A 21035-nucleotide genomic window follows, 5' to 3' on the forward strand; every position below is an offset into this window, starting at 1 on the left:
ACCGACAAAGCAAAAGGGGAAGCAAAGCGATATTTCTCTATTAGCCAACACGCAAACTGCTTTGTTGTCAGGCCGGTTGAGTTTGTTATCGTTACCGTTTCCCTTTGCTTCGATAAATCCTTTACGTTTTAGTTTTCAGAGGATGTTCTTGTTATTTACGGTGGAAAAAGAATGCCGAGATAGTCCTCATTCGATTTGTTTTTCTTTTTACAAGTTTCGTTTCTCGCTGTTCCGTAGGATGTTTGTATCACCCGTTGTCGATAATTCCTTATACGTGCATGTATTATATGCATATACGACAAAAATCAGAAATTAAGAGATAAACAGATTTTTTCTGAACAAAACTCGAGTAGTGTGAACTTTAAAATGACTCCATGCAAATAAAAAGTGACGCATGTTATTCAAGAGGCGGCGGAACATATTTTTACAGATTTATAAGCATTATTTTACAATTTAAGCAAATATTTAAGTTTACAGTTTAAGCAAATATTTAAGTTTAACCGTTAACACGTTTGAACATTATAATAAAGTCTTGTGTGCGTTAAAAAATTAAATTTTTTGATTTATTCAAGGTGAATTTAAAAACCAGAAAAAGTATCCGCATACCGTAAACGCGGGCTACTTTGACCCAGATTTTGGAACTTTTCCTATTCTTTTTTCACCCAATAATTTTATAACTATTCATATTTCCAAGAAATGGAAACTTATTTTACGCATCTAGATGTCTCTTAATTTGATTTTTAAATAGTGATCCGTTTATTTCCAAGTATTTTTACTCTTTGTTATTGTTTTTTTTTTTTATTGAGGCCAAAGTTACCCTGGCGTTTGGGTTACTTTGATCCAAGGTAATCAATTTTCTATACAAGAAATCTATTTTCTATACAATGAGCAAAATTTAATGAGATATGATAATATTTTTCGTATTGTTTAATTTTCTTGTAACTGAAAATTATAGTTTTAATTTCTTACTACAAGTTGTCTTCATATGTGGAATTCTTTTAAACTAAAGTTTACAGAAGAAATAATGATTTAGGACGTTTTTCTTAAAGAATATTTAACGTATCAAATCAAATTGAAAATAGGGGCTGCGTGACCCGGGGCGCTTAATTTTAGGGAGAGAGAGAGATTTCCTCCTTTTAACACAGACAATCCTTATATATTATTTCTGTAGCCTGTTTTTGGTTTCTACGCCAAATTTCCCTCAATTCTTGATCGATTTCTTTGATTTACGGCTTATTTTATAGCTTATGGTGCTGGCTACTGACGAAAAATAGACCCAAGGTCTAAAAATTGTTTCTTTTAGCCGAAAAACCTGTTTTAAAGAACCAGAATAAGGTTTTCGGTCAAACTTATAACTTTAATTTGCGCTATGACCGACAGAGCTGAGTAGCTTGATCGGCAGAGCGTTCTCTTCGTAACCAGGAGATTACGTGTTCGGGCCCACGTCCGGACAATCTGCACCAAAAAAATTAGAGAAATATCGCGCATTACATGAACACTGAATTAAATGAATAACAACTATGAGGGAATAGAATAAATGAGAAGGAAATGCTCCTTGCTGATATGAAAACATTCAGTGATTTTGTGCTAAATTACTTCAAAATTGCACGTGTTTTTTTTTTTTTTTTTTTTTGAAGCTTTGGCTCTGGAAAGAAAATTAAAGCATAATGTAAGCGAAAATATAAGTAACAGGTTTAAGATTTCAGACTACAATAGAATTGTTTTTTGTTCAGAAAAAAATAATAAATCGTATATTGAAATATATATTCTTCTAATGAGTTTTTGACTCTTTGTACAAAAAAATAAAATACTACCTCAATTTGAAGGGTAAAAAATATATTTTTTCTTCTTTTTGCTAAAAAACAAATAGCTTATCACATTTTTACTACATTCGAAAAGCTACGCTTAAAAAAGAGCATAGTTCAATTTATTTTGTATTTTAACCGTGCTGTTAAATGATGAACACGTGCTGCCATTTTTTTACGGTTGCCATACAACGGTTTAAGCAGCCTGCGATAACAAATTGTAAAAATTTTCAAAAATAAAAACATTTTTCTTCAATATCTTATCTTATATATTAATCCCCTCTCATTTTAAAACTTATCAGGCTGGCCAATGACGAAAAAAAGACTTACGGTCGAAAGTTCAAGTTTTCGAAATCGCCTCTTGCTGTTTCAAAACCTTGATGCTGCCTGTAGTTCTTATGCATTTTTTAAAGCAAAGTTCTAATGCAGTTTTCCATTTTTTACGTCGCTTTCGGCAAAAAAAAAAAAAAAGCCTGTGTGTGTATTCATATTTTAATAAAGCTTAACAGCACTGGACTTAGTCGTTCGGTTTAATTGATAAGTTTTTTCGGTAGAGCGCTCGGCTATAAACTATCTGAACTTCGGGCAAGCTTGGACTGTCCGACATAATATCAAATTTTTATTAGTATTACGCATTACATGTGCTCATAACATACACACCTAATAAAATAAATGCAGTGGGAATGCTACTTGGTGTTTCGACTCCTTTATGCAGGATACAGTTATCATTCGGATAAGTTGATTGTTAATCGAACTGTGTTCTTTGACTACATCCAGACCACTCAACATAATGTAAGCATAAAAAAGTATAAGATTTACCTAAAGAAACCCTTTTTGTGCAGAAAAACATTTTTATTGTATGCTAAAATGTAGATGTTTCTAATAGCAGTGTTCGACCTTTTGTACAAATGAAAAAATACTACGCCCGATTAAAACTACGAGTTTCCCTCAGTAAACCTTTAATTTTTTATTCGCGCGAATACGATAAAAAGCATTAAAAGTATTATCAACTTCATTAGCAAGAAATTATTTTCTCCTCCTCTGCTTTCTGCTGAAAAAAAAATACATTTTGTCTACGTTCGAAAAATTGCACTTAAGAACGGACTCAGTTCAACTGGTTTTGGTTTTGAATTTTAAGTGTTCGATTAAAAGAGAAACATGTGAGGGCATTTAAGCCGTAACGGTTAAAGCAACCTTCTATGTGAAATAGTTCAATATTCAAAGATAAAAAGACTTATTTTCAATCAAATTTATTACTTCTCTAGAATGTTTGTTTTAATCGCTACGTATGAGATCTTCGTCATTCTTTATTCAAATTCCATGCTTTACGAATAATTTTAAATCGTATCATGCTGGTTAATGACATAACATGGAAGCATGATCTTATTATTATTATTATTATTATTTTGGCAAAAAGCTTTTTTGCTGTTTTTTACTACGCATTCCTTCAATGAATAGCTTTCAAAAAGGAAGGCGCACATACTAGGTTTGTTGGGGTGTCGGGTTGTTAATCAGACTGGCGCCAATTCGAATCCGTGCCAATAAATATCTCTTCAATGTTTCTTTTTTTTTCCCGTCAGATGCTGACATGTGCAGCACTGTATTTGCCACAACCTGTTTTTTCACATGCACAATTATTGCTTTTTCACGAGTCACTACTCAGCCACACTTTTAATGATATTTATGTTTGCATTGAAAATATGTACGACCAAAAGGTGAGCGATGATCAAATTATCACAACGTTGTATTTAACGAGGTTTTGTTACTGATGTCTTTAAATTACTCTTCTGCGCTTACTTTTTTTTCGGTTCTTTTTCATAATGTTCTTCCTTTGAAATTCTTAAAGAGCGAAATGCCTTATGAAACGATTTGAAGCACAGTGCGGAGTTCCGCACGGGTCGACTAGTTGTTCCTTATAAACTCCTGCAATAAAGACAAAGTTCGTTTTACTGAGGGCTTCGGAGGAGGGAGGAAAATGACGGCCTCCGACTCCTGGAATTTTAGCCTTTGACGCCTTTAGTCCAGAATAATTCCGACTAATACTTGTGCAAAGTGAGAGATTCCTTTTCTATTTGTTGGTATTGAAAGCCTTTGATTCCTGACTCCGACTCTTTTGCCCCAAAATCAGTCCGACTCCGACTATGCAGCTTTGGTTTTACTTATAATAATTGAGGTATAGTGTAGATTAGGGTGTATTGACAGCGTAATGAATTCATTGGTTAGAGGTGTTTAGGATTTCCTTGCTGGTGACATTATTCAGTTGTATCTAAAAACCAGTAAGTATTTGTCACCATGCTTGGTAAGAGAAAATACTGTAAAAGCACGTGTTACATAGAAAATACTATAAGTTTCGCGAGGCGAAATTTTTGCGAAAATGAAGATATCGGTGATTTTGCGAGCTGAAAATTTCACAGACTTCACGTGAAGAGAACCGAAAATTGAAAAATCAGCTGCGAAAATTAATTTTGCAAGGCTTAAACTTTCGATTTTTCGACGAATTCGCAGAAACTGCGAAAATTAAGGTTCACGAAAACAATTGGTTTTGGAGTTATCACTTGGCGACACATACATTATTTCGTCCTGTTAAAAGGAACTTTTATTTAAATTTAGTCAAACACAAAATTAAAATCCTGTTAAAATATAACAAAATCCTAAGACCACTAGAAAATAATAAAGTGTAAAATGAATAGAAGTTGAGCAAACATGGTGGTGACGTAAACAAAGTTGACTGATTTGATGCTTTAAAAAGTACACAACTCGTCCAGCTTAAATGTGCTCTTTTTAAAAATCTTATGTAATATAAAATGTTGTTCCAAATATACTCTAATATTTCTTTCAACGCGCTATTTAAAATGTATTTTACTCACAAAAGACTTCTGAACAAAGATGTTTAGTTCATTGTGGCACTTATCTAATGGAGGAAAAGCTAAAATATGTTGAATTTACCTGACGGTGCATCTCTTATCGTTTCCAGAACAGAACCATCATTATGAAAGAAACTTCTCTGATTACCATAGCATATTTTATCCTAATGCTTTTTCAAGCCTCGTTTTAGATGGAAGTCTGGTATCCAGCTAACGATCAAGCAGACATTTGGATCAGCAGTGATTTATTATTTTTACTGCCGCTTAGTTCTTTTCATCATACTGTTTTTTTCTTTTAACCTGTTTACATTTGTTGTTTCGTGGTATTTTTTTTATATATTTGGTGGTATTGTTAACAGAAACTTTCAAGATATACATATTTAAGAAATGTATTTGAACTGTGAAATTTTAGCATTTATTTAGGTTGTTCTTTTCCTAAAACTACCAAATTTCAAAGAAAACTTCAAAAACCAAGTTCTGCATGGCAAGTGAAATAAAAAGCTGTGTGCTAGAGACTTTGTATTCATACTTTTCTGTGACTAACTGGCTTTTGCGTTTTGCGCTGAATCTTATTAAACGCAATTATGCTCATAACGCTGTCTAACGTTTACCACTGTTTAAGATACTGATCATATTTCCACTCTCCTTTTTCAGTTTGTTTAACAAGTTTGTCTTTAGCATGTTATGCCTGTTGTATTACGACTTAACCTAATTCTGAATGAATTGAACAATTTATGTGTGCCGTCCGTTCACCAAACTACTTTTGAGGAATCTTGCTATAGATATATTACTTCAAAGATCCTTTTTACTGTAAAGAGTATAGTTTGTATGTATCTAAACTAAGAGTAGGGGAGGAGTCCCTGCAAGACAACGCCTTTCAGCTTTCAGAGTGTCTTTGATATCCTGTGGTCGCTTTTCGATTAACCCTTAATTATCTTGTGCTGCCTTCTGGCAATATACCCAATTTAGTCTTCTAAAAATAAAACCGACTTTAAAATTGCTTTAAAAAGTGAAAAATAATTTTATTCTTTAAACACCATCCATCTTTTAAACATAATTTTTGTAGTTGGCGCAAAAACAAGAAGTAAAATCCAGTGTAACCATGCTTCGTTCATATTTTTTTCAGAAAATCATCCAAAGTTAGGAACGAAACATTTATATCGTTACTCAAATATGCTTTTATCAATGCATAATGTATGTGGTAGTGAAGAAACTAGGCCTGGTTAAATTTATAGTTGTAGTTGAAATATGGCTGTGAATGATTTTATATATCGTTTTTTCGCCAACTTTAAAAATTATGTTTAAAAGTATAATCGATGGTGTTTAAAGGATAAAATTATTTTTCACTTTTTAGAGCAATTTTGAAGTCGGTTTTGTTTTTTATTTTATTTATTTATTTTTTTAAATTCTTTTTAGTGTAAATGTATTTCAGTAATAGAAAGAAGATACCACCACACAAAACTTCACCTTGTTTTTTTTTCATAAAAAATGCTCCATCCAAAAAAAAATAAATAAACATGCCTTAAACTTTAAGCGATTGGCACTAAAAATTTATCTTTGTTCATCTCTGGAATTCATTTGTGTGGTAATTTAGTTACTAGAGTTTTCCCAGTGGTACAGGCAAAACTAACGTGGTAGCATTGTGAAGGCTAAGCAGATCGTAATCACTGCATTATCTCGCCAACAGGTTAGGTTTATCCCTACTATAGAGCAATGACACTGAAGAAATTTCAGTGAAGCCTTCATTCAAAATTATCACTACAATTATTATTTTCATGTACTGTTGTATGGCACAAACTTTTGAAACAGCGGATTTTATATTTAATCATTTAATAGGGAAATTGCATGAAATTTACTATTTTTTACCCATAACTTTTTTTCTGGTGAACAAATATGGTCAACCAACGTAATGGGACCTAAACTTAGCCATCCCCTATCCATTCAAAAAAGAATCATCTAAATCGGTTCAAATCGGTTGAGTGGACAAAAGAAAAAAAAAACGTACGGTATGAACTGATAACCACCTTCTTTTTGAAGTCGGTTAAAAATACAATAAGAACAAAATGAAACTCTGTAGTTTCCAATAACCCAAAAAATATACTCGTCGAAGATGCTGATAAGTCAATTTTAAACTTAATGCACCATTCTGATGGAAAACAAGTAAAAATGAAAAATTTTCGACTTTCACAAATACAGTATTTTTTCTTTCTTTAGTTACCGCGCTTGAAAATGCCTGCTTTTACTTACATGACGAATCAATTTTTTCTACTTCTATAATAGTAAGACATATTTTGTTTTTATTCCTGTCTTCGGACATCTGATGGTAACTTATTTGTTCTTTTTTCAGTTTGAGGCTCAATGATGCCAAGTGGTTGCTTAAACATCAACCATACCAAAATTAAACTATGATTTTTTAAAGTGTTTGTCTTATGATTTGAACAGAAGTTTCAAGCCAATTAACACATTTTAAAATGTTTCTATAAAACCATGCAATTCAGGGTTAACGACCATGAACGATTACTGGCATCCTGACTTAATCGTTTGGCAATGTCAACAGTTCGGCCAGCACCTTTAAAGTAGCAGCTGCGATGAAGATTTCAATTATCGGGAAATTGGTAATCTCAATACCGAGCCTAATTCTGATTTTTCAAACAACACGCAAAAAGAAAGAATCAGAGAGTCAAAATTCAAAATCATTTTTAAAGATTTGCTTGTTTTAGCTACAAACATTTCATTTGTTAACAAATAGAAGATGTCAACGGATAAAAATTTTAAATAACTGATGCTTTTCCGATCATTTTAAAACAATTAAATAGCGTGAAAAGCTCTCTCGAACAGACGACACTTCAGTACGATTTATCTTTCGCAGTGATGAATTAACTGAGCCATTTTTTTCGAGCAAAACGTTGGCAAAACACCCCCCTCCCCTTCCATCTCTTCCCTTAGAACGAGTTACGCCAAACTTGAATCATCGCTTGTTTCCATGATGGTTCAAATTTATTCTAAAATTCATCCAAAACGTAGCATTACTTTTTGAGATATAGCACTCCATTTCGCGCCAAAATCGGATCATTTTTTTTACCCTCTAAAATAATTTTTACTTTAGATTCCCTTCATTATTTCTCGATATATATAAGTCACAAGTAACGAGAAAAAAAAAGTTTAGATTGCTCGACCTCCTTTAGAGCGTTTAGTACGAATATTAAATCAGCGCATGTACCCTCTAGGATCAACATGGACCAAATTCTGTTTCATTCATCCCGTTACTTCCGTATTTATAGCAAGTACACATAACAATGTACACGTTCGGTTGCTCTACTCTCCTTGAAGGAATTAGCGCCAAAAACCAAGTGGTACCAATTCACAAGGGGTACGTATGTACCAAATTTCTTCCGATTTCCTGCAGCAGTTTTTGCTCTAAAGCGGTCACAAAAAGTTGGTCACACACATACAGACGCACGCATAGACATTTTCCAAAAATAATCCAAATGAACTCAGCACACCTTAAAACGTGCAAATCCATCAGCATTTTAAACTCAAAAAAGTTCACAAACCCAATATTTTTTCCTATATATTAAGTATAGAAGAATTTGGAAAAGAAAATAAGATTTTTATTTTGTTAAAAAATAAATCTTCAACTCAATTGGGAATTTGGAATGCTCACTTGTTTTACCTTTTATAGAATGCGAGTAAAATTTTTAAAGTGGCATATACTTAAACCTTTCTCCATAAATTTATGCGAAACTTTACATTCACTTCTTCACTTAAACTCCTGCTTTGTTTCTAAAGCATAGCAATTGCTTTGTACTTACAGCTACATGTCTCCAACAGCACGTGAAATGTAAATTCATACTCCTCAGCTGTGTGAGCTCTGGTGCTGCTTTTATAGCTGCGATTTATTCCCATTTAAAACATACTGCAGGAAAGATGACGGGATCATGAAGTTTTAATCTTTGACACGGGTTCGTTAGAAATGCTCAATATTCAGTGTTATTTATTTGTTTGACATATTTTCAAAAATCATGCTTTCGTTTTACTTTGATGTGTGTGTTTTGCTTTTAATTTCGAGTTGTGGCAACAGTTGAAAACCGATGAACTTAAATATATATATTAATTAAATAACCATTAAATACATTTATTGTTATCAGTTTTTTTTTTAATTTCTTTTAAGAGTTTTTTTTTTTTTTTTTTTTTTGCTGGAACGTAATTACTTACTCAATACTTTAGCGACGTTCATATGTAAGGTATCATTTTAGAGATATTTTCCATCACTTTCGGTGAAAAATCAACAGGCGTTACATATTTCGTCTGTTTAGTCAAAAAGACTTACGTATTTTGTTACTTTTTACGCCGTGCTTTAATTTTTAGCATCATCATACAGAGGCAAGTTAGTTCAGTCAGTTGCAGTTAATGCGAAGATCATGATTTCGTATTCCCATGGACAAAAACATTTCATTTTCGACCTTTTTTCTTCTGTAGACTTCTGAACCACAGTTCAGTTTGTGTTCAAATATTGAAACAAAACGATATTTTTACATTGTGAATGACAGTATTACTTTTTTTTTTGTGAACAAAATTGAAGCATCGATTTCTATTTATTTTGTAACTTTATTACGCATTTCTTTAGTGTATAGCGTTCTGAGTAGTGTATAGCATTCTTTACCACAGTTGTGTTACACTAAAATCAGAGAAGAAAATGTTTATGTAAACATGGTAAATCGCTGAATAATAAATGATGCTCCAGGGTATTTTTGTTGGAACGTCATTACTTCCATAATGTTCCTTCAAACTTCGTAAAAGAGACTTGATTTAAGGAATTTTTAACTGCTATCAGCGAAAACAGACAATTTATATTTTGCCTGTTAACCGATTAAAAAAAGGGGGGATTGTAATCGGTTGGCCAACGCAAATGCTTCGCATGGGTCAGCTAGTTCTTCTTATTATTATTTTATTACTTTATTGTTTAATTTTTATTATTGTAAGTGTTGTTGTCGTTGTTATTGTTGATAAAACTCTTATTTTTTTTCCTATAATTATTATTATTTTCTTATTTTTAAAAAGAAAATTATTGGTTGACCTTTGCACTAAGAAACGTTTTGAGAATTAGTATAAAAACAAAACTTGTAAAATGTAAATCCTTTTACAGATGAGATACTTCTAACTGCTGGCATTAACTTTAAAAAATCTAATGTTTTAAAGTTTTAACTAACTCTGACTTAACTACCTGAATATAACACCCTGCTTCGAAATCAGTGCAATTGGCACGACTGACTGGTTTTTGTTTTTTAAAATTCTTGTGATTTATTTTTTTAATATAACACGAAGTTAAAAACCTGATTGGTGTTTATATCTATATCATGAACTTTTAAGAAAAAAACTTGAATAAAACTCAGACTTTTCTACTCTGATTTCTGCTAGTTTCTTGTGCCCAGTGTATTTCCGCTGCCGCTGGCACTTTGCGTAGAGCTTCAACTTGTGAAAATCAATTCCATATATTATGTCAAAAACGATTCATTCACAACAAACGCCTAGAGCTCTCTTTGACTTTGTCCTTTTCAAAAACTAAATTTAATACTTGTTCTTCCTTCTGCTTAAAAAGTAGTTATTGCATCCATTGAAACCATTTTGTTCCGTTTTTCGAATAGCGGCCACCTGAAATTTTACTACTACGTGTGTATTATCATTTACTCATCTGTAATTATACTATGGATGTTTGGTTAAAAGAGCAATGGTTTGCGACTTTCTGTTGCGCCAAGATTTTATTTTTTATTATACTACTACTGATACCTGCACGGTTTATCCCGTAGTAGAAAATTAAAAGGTCATTTGCCCGCCCATGGTCGCGTATGGTAGTTTTCTCGTCCACGTTATGGTAATTTGATCGGTAATATGTTCTTAAAATTGGAATAGAAAAAGAACAAAACCGAATTTTCGAAAAAATCGCTTGAAGGTGCACACCATTCATGCTACAAAGTGCCAAATTTCATGAGAATCAGCCGAAGGGTCTTGGCGCTATGCGCGTCAGAAACATCCAGACAGAGAGAGATTCGGACAGAGAAACTTTCAGCTTCATTATTAGTAGAGAAAATGTTTGACTTAAGTCAGTTGTGTTACAGTTCGTAGTATCGAAAAAGTACTCCGGCAAGGAAAGTGACACAACACAAAATAATAATAATAATAATAATAATAATAAAAATAATTTGAATTTTGACATCTGGGATTTCAAATTATGTTTCTCGCAATCACAAGTGTATGTATGTATGTGTGTGTTTGTGTCTGTGTGTATGTGTGCAGGCATGAGTGTGTGTGTAGGTGTGTGTATGTATGCGTGTGTGTGTGTGTGTAGGATATGGACACAAACTGGAGACTTTTCTCTGGAGGAGCAGCGTCGGGAGCGGCCGGTCGACAGTGGTGCTGCAGAGGGAGGCGGGGAGAAAATAAAATCATAGGGACATCAAAACCGTCAAGAACGATAAGCAATGTGAAAAAGCATTGGGAGAAAATCGAGATTTTATGCAATAGTAGTTTAGAGTCATTTAATCTTACACATTACAATACGCCCAAAAACATAATGACGCAGTCTTTACTTAGGTTTTGTTTTCTAAATTTATAATGCATACTTAAAGTTCAAAACTTTTTCTTCTAAATTATGAAGTTTTAATATTTTGTCAATATTAGTTATATTGCTTTTACGCCACCACGCACCAGGCAAGTAAACTAAATTTGTGAGAATTTAGCTTACTTCCCTTTTCTAGTACCTAGAAAAAAGAGCATTAAATTTAGATTTTAATTCAATAGCTAGGACGTTTTTCACAAATTTTGAGTTTTGTGACTTTTTGTCGGAGTGTGATACGGTGTTCGATTACAGTTACTGGTTAACACGGGCAATGGATTTCCTGATGCTAGATGACTTCTGTAGTTAGCGCAGTTTAAAGATTGATTGAGCGTGTTTTATATTTTCATCGGTGTTAAATCGACTACGGCTCGTCCAGATTTACTAAGTTCCCAATCAGAGCGAATAAGTCACTGGAGAGCTGCAGCTTTGCAAGGCAAGAATTGCAGACGAGGGAAATGCTTGGTTCTTACTTGCAATTCTACCTTCGCTTTTTGCCATGTTTGAATTAGTGCTTCTGGTGCTTTCTTGATGAAACAGGAAAGTTTTCATCAATTGAATTAAACTTAGTCCCAAGTAAGCCCGAGTTAACCGGTCGTTGTATTCGAACACGACCTTTATTATATTTAGTGCCATAGGTACTGCACACAAATGGAAAAAACTTCTTACTATTAGTAACACAAAACTTTACTTTTTCCTACAAGAAACTGATACCAACCATGTTATTTTCCATTCGAACCAACACTTACTCGGAACAATTCTATAACACTGAATCATTGGAACTTTCTATATACGAAAGATGTTCGAAGATGACATGATCAGTATTTTCTTTCGGAAATCAGCAAAGTATTAGCCACACTTGACAGATATCGTACCCAAAGTATTTTAACTTCTTACACATCATGGATGTAAAATTATTTTCTGGATAAGATGTCTGCAAGTACAGGGTATGATTCAAAAGTTTCAAGACTGATCTCAGAACTAGAAATTTATTGGACATATAAGTACAGGGGACTGAAATTGTTCAAAATATGTTCCTTCAGCATCAACACAGCACTGCCAGCGCGTCTTTAATTGTTCATAGCCCTTCTGGAAGTCCTCGAGAGACATGCTGTCAAGGGCTCTAGTCGAAGCTTGTTGGACTGTTTTTTTTTCCCGCCGATGGAGTCGAATAGCTTTCTTTTTAGGCCTGTCATGATTCGGGGGAATAGGAAAAAGTCACTTTTTTTAATAGCTAAGTCGGGGCTTTAGTGTGGCTGCGGCAGTGTTGTCCCGTTGAACATCACCACAACTTCGTCGGCGGCCCGCGACGTGTGAGCGGGCACGTTGTCGTGGTGGAGAATTTGACCGAGGTCAATGACAATGAATTCGTTCACGGACACCCCCAACTATTGTTCGTTTATCACGAGAAGGAACTTTGCCACGCCCCCTTGAACGCAAAGTTCCATTTTACGCGGGGGTGATCGGTATGCAATCCATGCGCTTCTAATAAAGGATACAACACGACAGCCTTAACTTGGTTGTGCATTTTAATATGCAAAAATGTTTTAGTGTCCTTTAAATCATTTGCTCCTCTTGTCTGTTGCCATTTTAGTTATTTGTTATTCTTACATTTTAAAAACCGCTGCTTTTACAAAAAAATGCTATGATCCCAATGTACCGTCTGCCGAAAACAGCGAAATAGAATCATCGAATACCACGTTACAAGGGAGAAGTCAAGTGCCTTCTTGTGAGGAAACGAACAATACTCCCCCAGCCAGTCCTCGCGCGCTGCCCTTCTCGAAAAAAAATCAGTCTTGAAACTTCTGAATAATACCTTGTATGTACTCTGTAATTCCTTGTATGTACTCTGTAAAAGATGTAGTTCATTACTATGACGTTGACTTAACAATTTATCAGAAGGTTGTACTGTATTCAAAACATTAAGCAGCAGAAATAAAAATTTATGGACAAATTTATTTACTAAATAAAGTCACTATATTATTGCTCTTTTTGCTGAATTCAATTATGGATTCGCTTTATTCTTACGGGCCTTGACAATTTATGGCTTTTCAGTGTTAAATCGATGCAACTTTTGAAATTTTCGAAAAATGTGAGACTTCTTATGTCGCCCATTTTGACCGCTAGAGGCGCTGAACTCAACCCTGTGTATCCACCAAGTAATGAACATTTTGAGTTAAACAGGAATTGCCTGTAAGCGTTTTATTTGCTGCAATGAGTTTCAGCGATTGTGACGGCCCATATGAATCAAGTGGGGTCATGATTCAATGTTTGTTGAACAACATAATAAAAGCTGAAGTTCTTTCTTTTCTATGCTTGAGATCAGCTAACTAATAAAACATTAGTATCCGCAAGGTTTCGTTGTATTGTTTAAGACATAAAGACGTAAGGTTTTAGTTCCTGCTACACACTACAACCGTTGTGTTCCAAGAAAGGACGTAACTCCTGCACTCTTAAAACTGCTGTTGCTAATGGCCCCTTTTCGGTTGAAACGCTTGTCGCACATGCAGCACCCTCTGAAGGATGCCATTTTTGTTCTCTATAGTACCCTAGGGCTTAAATGTACTATTTTTAGCCATGAAATGCCATTAAAAGGGGACCAAAATAGCATCCTTAGGTTTTTCCGCTGCTGCTACAAGTGTTTCACCCAAAACGGTGCTATATGCAGTGAGGTTTCATCCCATGTAGCAGGCTCTTGATAAGTGTTTTGAAATGGTTGTTGCGACGTTAACAACCATTTTAAAACTTTTTGAAAATAATTGTGTTACTTGGGACAGTTTCCACAAACAAAATAGTTCCCCAGCCTCTGAATCTACTATTCTGAATTTACTATTTTATAACATATTTTTTTTTTATTTTTCATTTTTAATACATATCTTAACATTATAATTATAATGTATTTTGAAGATAATGCGTGCTTTATATATATACACATATGTATTGTCTCTCTTGCTCAACTAAACTTACTTTACTCATCTACACGAGTTTTGTTTGATATAAATATTACATGAAAGCGTCAAACTTTTGCATAAAAGAGGAAGACTTATTTTAAACTTGAGTACAAGCATCCATTCTAAATGATTCATACATGTAACACCACCTTTCTGTAGCACACATTGTACCGCTTTAAAAGCAAATCTGTGTCACAGATAAGGATTTCTAAAGATCTGAAATTTCCATTTTTAATCTACCTCATTCTTTATTCTCAAGGTTCGACTGAAGAATGAGAAAATCCGGCCTAACTCTTGTCTTTGTGCATCTTAACGAACGAAACGGAAATTCACCTTTTCTGTTGTGACTAAGGCGGGATTTTCCTTACAACTCCAGAAATGAACATGAGAAGGTATTAAACTGCGTAATGAAGGAATTACAGTTTCTCTAGAATAATAATCACTATTCAGTTGAACTTCGTTAAAATTTCATTTTAAGACCTCATTTTGTATTAAAAGTGGGAATAGTTTAAGATTTTCCGAAAAATGTTTTGGAGCTTTTTTACAACGTTTACAAACATTCAAATTAAAAGCATTATTACAACGTCAAAATTGCATAAATGCAAAAAAATTACGTAATCTACACTAATTACTTTAAAACACGTTAAGTTTGAAGTCCTTATGGAAAAGGGGTGAAATATGAAACATAATTTTTATTTTTCACAGTTTTTAGAAAATTTCCCTGTTTATTCCGGGAATTAACCCAGTTTTTATCTTTCTTACTAACACTAATAACTGCTTTTCAGTTAAGTCCCTATTTAACGCGCTTTCATTAGCTTCATTTGTACGTTTGTGAGGAACTCTCTTTGGACTAAGAGCTAGTGGCTTATTATTGTTAGTACATTCCACTACGTTATGAGCGTTCGTGACCGAGCGGTCTAAGGCGCGGGTCTTCGCTGACCTCAGACCCGACGACAATGCAATATTCTATAATCAAATTAATTTATTAATGATAAGTTATTAGTTTATTCTAATTGACATGCTTTTATTAGCTTAACTTGTATGTTAGTGGGTCCAACTTTCCTTTGGACAAATAGCCAGTGGCTTATTAGAATTACTTACAACGTACAAATCAGAGCTGCGGTGTAAAACAATGTTTGCACATGAATTTACCAGAAAACATTCAAAATGTCTGATGCAAATAATGCATAAAATACTAAGATACATTCCATTATAAAAATAATAGTTTAAAAAACTAAAAAAACACGCTTTAGTAGCAAAATGAACTAAAAAGTTAAAAATAATCTTCGGATGACAAGTATATAAAGTAGTTGACCAAACACGTTATTTTACTGTAATAAAAAAAAAGCGTGGAGGGCTGACTATTTACATTTTTGCATGGATAGCAAGTGGAAGAAATGGAAGAAATTTAAGACAACTGATAAGCCCCCCCCCCCCCCACGCTTTTTTTCTATTACAGTAAAATTAAGTGTTTGGTCAATTACTTTATATACTTGTCATTCAAGGATTATTTTTAACTTTTTAATTCATTTTGCTACTGAAGCGTGTTTTTTAGTTTTTAAAAGTATTATTTTATACATATATATATATATCTATATATAATATTTCATAGCAGTTTACCGAATCATTGGTTACGCGCAAGTAATCTCCTGCGTGTGATTACCTAGAAGATGTACAAGTACTTCTTTTTAATTCCCCTGGAATACAACCAGTTTTGTATTCCTTTGCTGGTGTGCAATTCATCTTAAGTTCATCGAAGTTTTCTGCGCCTTGGTTTGTGCACCAAAATTCATTTGAGCATGATTACTTTGAAACTGTACCACGGTTTATTCTCTCGGAAAGATATTAGTTATTCCCCCCCCCCCCCCCCTCTTTGCAACACTATATAAACGCAAATGTTCTACTCTGAGTTTCATAATAGTTTGCGGCACCATGGGTTTCGCTCAAGTAAACTTGCACAAGGATTCCTTTTCCAATTGATTACATGTGAGTATTTAATGTGTAATAGCTTGAGTTCTGACACTCAGTAAAGCTTACAATGCTTTCTAGTTATAATGTCGGTGAAAAAGTAGCAATAACAGAGAAAATATCAGGGGCCTTTCTGTTTTTCAAACCACTCTCCTTTTGAGACGGTATTTTATGTTAAAGAATAAAGTTAATATTTACACTATGTGACAATTGAATCTAAAATCCGCTCCCAGCAACCAACATAAAAATTACCTAATCAAGTTACTGAAATCCTGGGAATTTAAATTATGATTTTGACAATTAAATAATAAATGATTTTACTCTGACCAAGGAATCACACGCTTGAATAGGTTACAATCAGAAGTGCATATTGAGACTTTTAACGCAATTTATTTATTTATTTATTTTTACGCTCATGCTCCCGTTATAGAGATAGGAGGTCTTTACGTCTGCAGAACTTTTATGGAAAGCGGCAAGTTTAAAGGCATGGTGAGAAACTGAAGGTGCCAGATTTCCCCCTGTATACATTACAACGACATCCATCTGCAAAGCGTGTGGAAGATGTCCTTCATCACTGATCGAAACTCGCTTAAACTGGTGACTTTTCCAAACATTTTTGAATACGAGGGTTGATACAAAAGTAAGTTTCCCGTCAATTTTACAAATATACAGCACTGTCTATTCTCACTGAAATTTATATCGTTGGAAAGAAAGAACGTTTCTCTACTTTTATACATACTGTAACGGATTCGGTGCGACTTCCACTTTCTTGAAATGAGAACACAGTTCTTGATAAAAACACAGGAAATTTATTTACACTATGTACAGGAAAGATCTTCAACAACTGCTAAATTATTCATCAGCAATTAAGCAATTATCACACAACACCGTAAACTCAACGTTTACACACGTATTTACTTCCAAATACGAAAACAACACAGCGAAATGCCTCGCTATAAACAGAGCAAAATACACACTCTCAGTTCGAAATCCTCAATCGAAACTCTCCGTTTATCCATCGCTAACGGCTTTTATAAACATCCAAGAATTTTCTACAACATTCTTTCTGCTTCGAGAAATGCGTAGACCGTTATCAAATTTTATCAATGAAAATAAAAAGAATAGGGGGTTGTATACTTTAGCCATATGTTAAGGGGTTGTATATTCATTACGGGAAATTATTTACAGGTTACGTTACTACAATAATTACTATTTACAGAATTTGTAACAATACATAATTGCCATCTTTTTCTGTGCATTATTGTCGACGGTGCCGTACTTCTTAATGGAGTGTCACAGAATTCCACCGCCAACTCGTCTATTAAGCGTTCATCTCTTTTTTAGCCTACTTTCCCAGTAAAAGTCAGAGAAAGAAGAAAAAAAGTATGAAAAAAGGATTAATGCATCTTCAAAATATTACAAAAAAATAAAAAAAAAATAATTAAACAAATATCGAAAAATTAAAAATTGGAAAGTAGGGTATTGAGATGGGGGAAAATAGCTGTCGGTCTGTCTGCCCCCCCCCCAATAACTTTCGAGTGAATAGTCCAATTCGGACAAATTTTCTTTTGTTCGAAAAACCTCGGCGAGTACACCTCATTCCTATATTTCACTTTTTGATTTGAACTATTTTCTGTTCAAGTTTGAACAGTTAAAAAAAAACCAACATTAGTGCCTACGGGGAAATTTAAGGCAATTCCGAACTGTGAAGTGAATTTGCTTTAAATAAACTTCGTAGGAAAAACCTTTTGATGAAAAACTTGTATATAAAATATCTTTTTGATCTGAACAATTTTCCGTTCAATTTTGAACAGTTCAAATCCCTTAACATAAGCGCCTACGGGGAAATCGATAGTCAATGTAGATTCCGTACTTGAAGCGAATTTACTTCAAACAAATTTTGTTGGAAATATCTCTTGACGACAAACTCCAGAATCCGATTCCGACTCATGTGTCCGACAATTAGTCAGACTCTGACTCCCCCACATCGACTCTGACTTCGTAGCATTGCCAAAAATTTATACACGGAGGAAAAATAACTGACTCCGATTCTTGGATATTTGATTCCGACTCCTTTATCCAAAAATGAGATTGACTCCCACTCCGACTCCGCAGCCATGGTTTTAACTGTGAAATAATTATTGTTAATATGGCTTGTTTTTATTTTCACTCTAAAGTTTTAATTTAGGTATTCAGTTTTCGGCGGATAAACTCGAAGTCATTTATGTTTCTACATATGGTTCTACATGAAGTCATTATGTTTTAACAGCTGGAAACCCCCACTTGCGGCCATTTTTGCATAGACAACCTTAATTTATCACGTTCAGAAAAAAATTGGCTTTAATTTGATATATAAATGATGACTATACTTTATGAGTGCATAAATGTGCACCAATAGTACCCGTTTGCATGTGGCTGCGAATAGGTAGCGGCCAGTTGCGCAACGGCAACCATAACTTTTCAAGTTCTTTAGGTACATTTCTTTGAAGTAGAGTATAGTTTATTTCGTCATTTTTACCCCAAAATGTCAAACTATTAATTTGATAAAAAATATTTGCGGGCACTTCTTGCTAGGCAACCTAGCCAAAACACATTGCCGCTTTCATAGTGTAATATAAAAATTTGATTTTGACTTCAAACTCGATGAGTGCAGTAATTCTGCAGCCGGATCTTAGACTATTAGTGGTAATCAATAGACAATAGAGCTCCGAACTGCAATCAAAAACGGAGTGGTTTGTTGACTGTCATGTCCCATTCTGGCGGTGGAATTCTGTGACACTCGATACAGAAGTTAGGGCAGCGTCGACATCAATGCACAGAAAAAGATGGCGATTATGGATAAAAATAGAGAAACGTTTTTTCTTTCCAACGATGTAAATCTCAATGAGATTAGACAGTTCTATATATTTATAAAATTGATGTGAACCTTACTTTTGGATCAACCCTCGTAGTTTAAGACCTTATATATCGACAATGAGACAACGACGGCAAGTAATTCATGCTCCCAAAAACATGATTTACTGTGCGCTTTCAACTGCTTTTTTTCTTTCATTATTGCACTGTTGTATTTTTTCCTGGTTAGCAGACTTGGCTGCCTAGTGCCAGATAAGTGTAAAACGTATTAAGCAGTATGTTACCAGGCTCACGAAAGGTATATTGCATGTATTACCTTTACATGTAGTCCTAGCCGAGGCTTACAGGCGGTAACTTACTCCTTAGTACCCAATCTTAGTGATCAATTGACGATTTGAACCCATCGAGAAGAGATAAAATGGAGGGAGTGAAGACCTTCATTCGCGAAATAAAGACACCGAGTCACGGGGATAGATTTTAAAGGGAAGCATTGGAAGAAGAGATATTTCTTTCGCTAGTGTCACGCAAAACGTGTTAACCATTCGTCGTTGTTAAGTCACTTGACTTGAGATCTTTGCTCAAGCTTTTTATAATCTTAAGTTATTAGACTTGCTCCCTCCATTTATAATTCCTGCTCTAAGGTTCTGAGTGGTGGGAGCTAGTCAGGCTATTGTATAGCCTTTACTCCCATCTACTCAATCAGGGATTCTCAATTCGACTGAGAGAAATATATTTCTGTTTGTAATTTCTTTTTATTTTATATGTGAAATGCATATTTGTAAAATATATATATATGTGTGTGTATATGTGTATATATATGTATATATATATATGTATATATATATGTATATATATATATGTGTGTGTGTATATATATGTATATATATTCCCTGATTGAAATAAATTGAATTGAATTGAATTGAATTGAAGGTTGAACTGCAATATTGCTGCAAACTCTCGCTCTGGTGTGCGAAATTTATTTTAGCTACCCGTTTGTTGACACTCTCAGTCAGTCGCGTCAGTGAGTTGACATCTGCTTCCAACTCAGTTACCGACAGTGCTAGACTGATGAGTCAATAACAAGGATGAAGCTACTGTCTCTGGATGTCTTGACCAGGCTGTCCGTATATTCCGTAAAGTGTAAAACGTGTTTGATTCCAAACTGCTGTCACAGATGATATTTTTTTTTAAACAAAGTTAAGGTTATTATTAAAATAATAAATATTCACGTGGATATAAGTATTTTAGCGCGTTTTTATGCTAGCTACTGGTACGAGAATATCCTCAAATTCGATGGTGCAATATTTATGCACTTATACAGAAACATCCAGCCTGTGTGAATATACAGGGTAATTCGGAACAACGTGTCAGAAATGTGCACGGAGGTCAGGCATACATAATAAACAAGAATGATACAGGAACATAGGATCGCATGGGCAATCCAGGCGCGTTACATGGGCTCAAAAACTGGCACAGAAAGCGCAAAAACCGATAGAGGTAATAAAATTTTATTGCACAAAGTGGAGACGGGCAGCGTTAGAAATACACCGTTCGTTGCATTATGCTCGGTACAACAGTAAATTTTCATTTAGACAAACTTTCAAAATCATTTTTAATGTTCCTCGACAGATGGCGCTGCAAGTATTTAAAAAGTATAAAAGAAAACACAGTCTGTAAAATCGCCAAAATGACCAAAATATTAAAAAAATCCATGCTGCCCTTTTATTATCGTTTATTTATTTTTCAAATATACCGGTCATTTTCGCGATCTTACAGACTGCGTTTTCTTTTATATTTTTTAACTACTTGCAGCGCTATCTGTTGAGGAACATTAAAAATGATTTTAAAAGATTGTCTGAATGAAAATGTACTGTTGTCCCAAGCATAATGCAACAAACGGTACATTTCTAAGGCCGCCGGTTAATTTTACTGATTTTTCAAATATATCATTTTTGGAACACCCTGTATATGTCTGACCTCC

This window comes from Uloborus diversus, chromosome 5, assembly GCF_026930045.1.
Source record: "Uloborus diversus isolate 005 chromosome 5, Udiv.v.3.1, whole genome shotgun sequence".
NCBI classification, from domain to species: Eukaryota; Metazoa; Arthropoda; class Arachnida; order Araneae; family Uloboridae; genus Uloborus; species Uloborus diversus.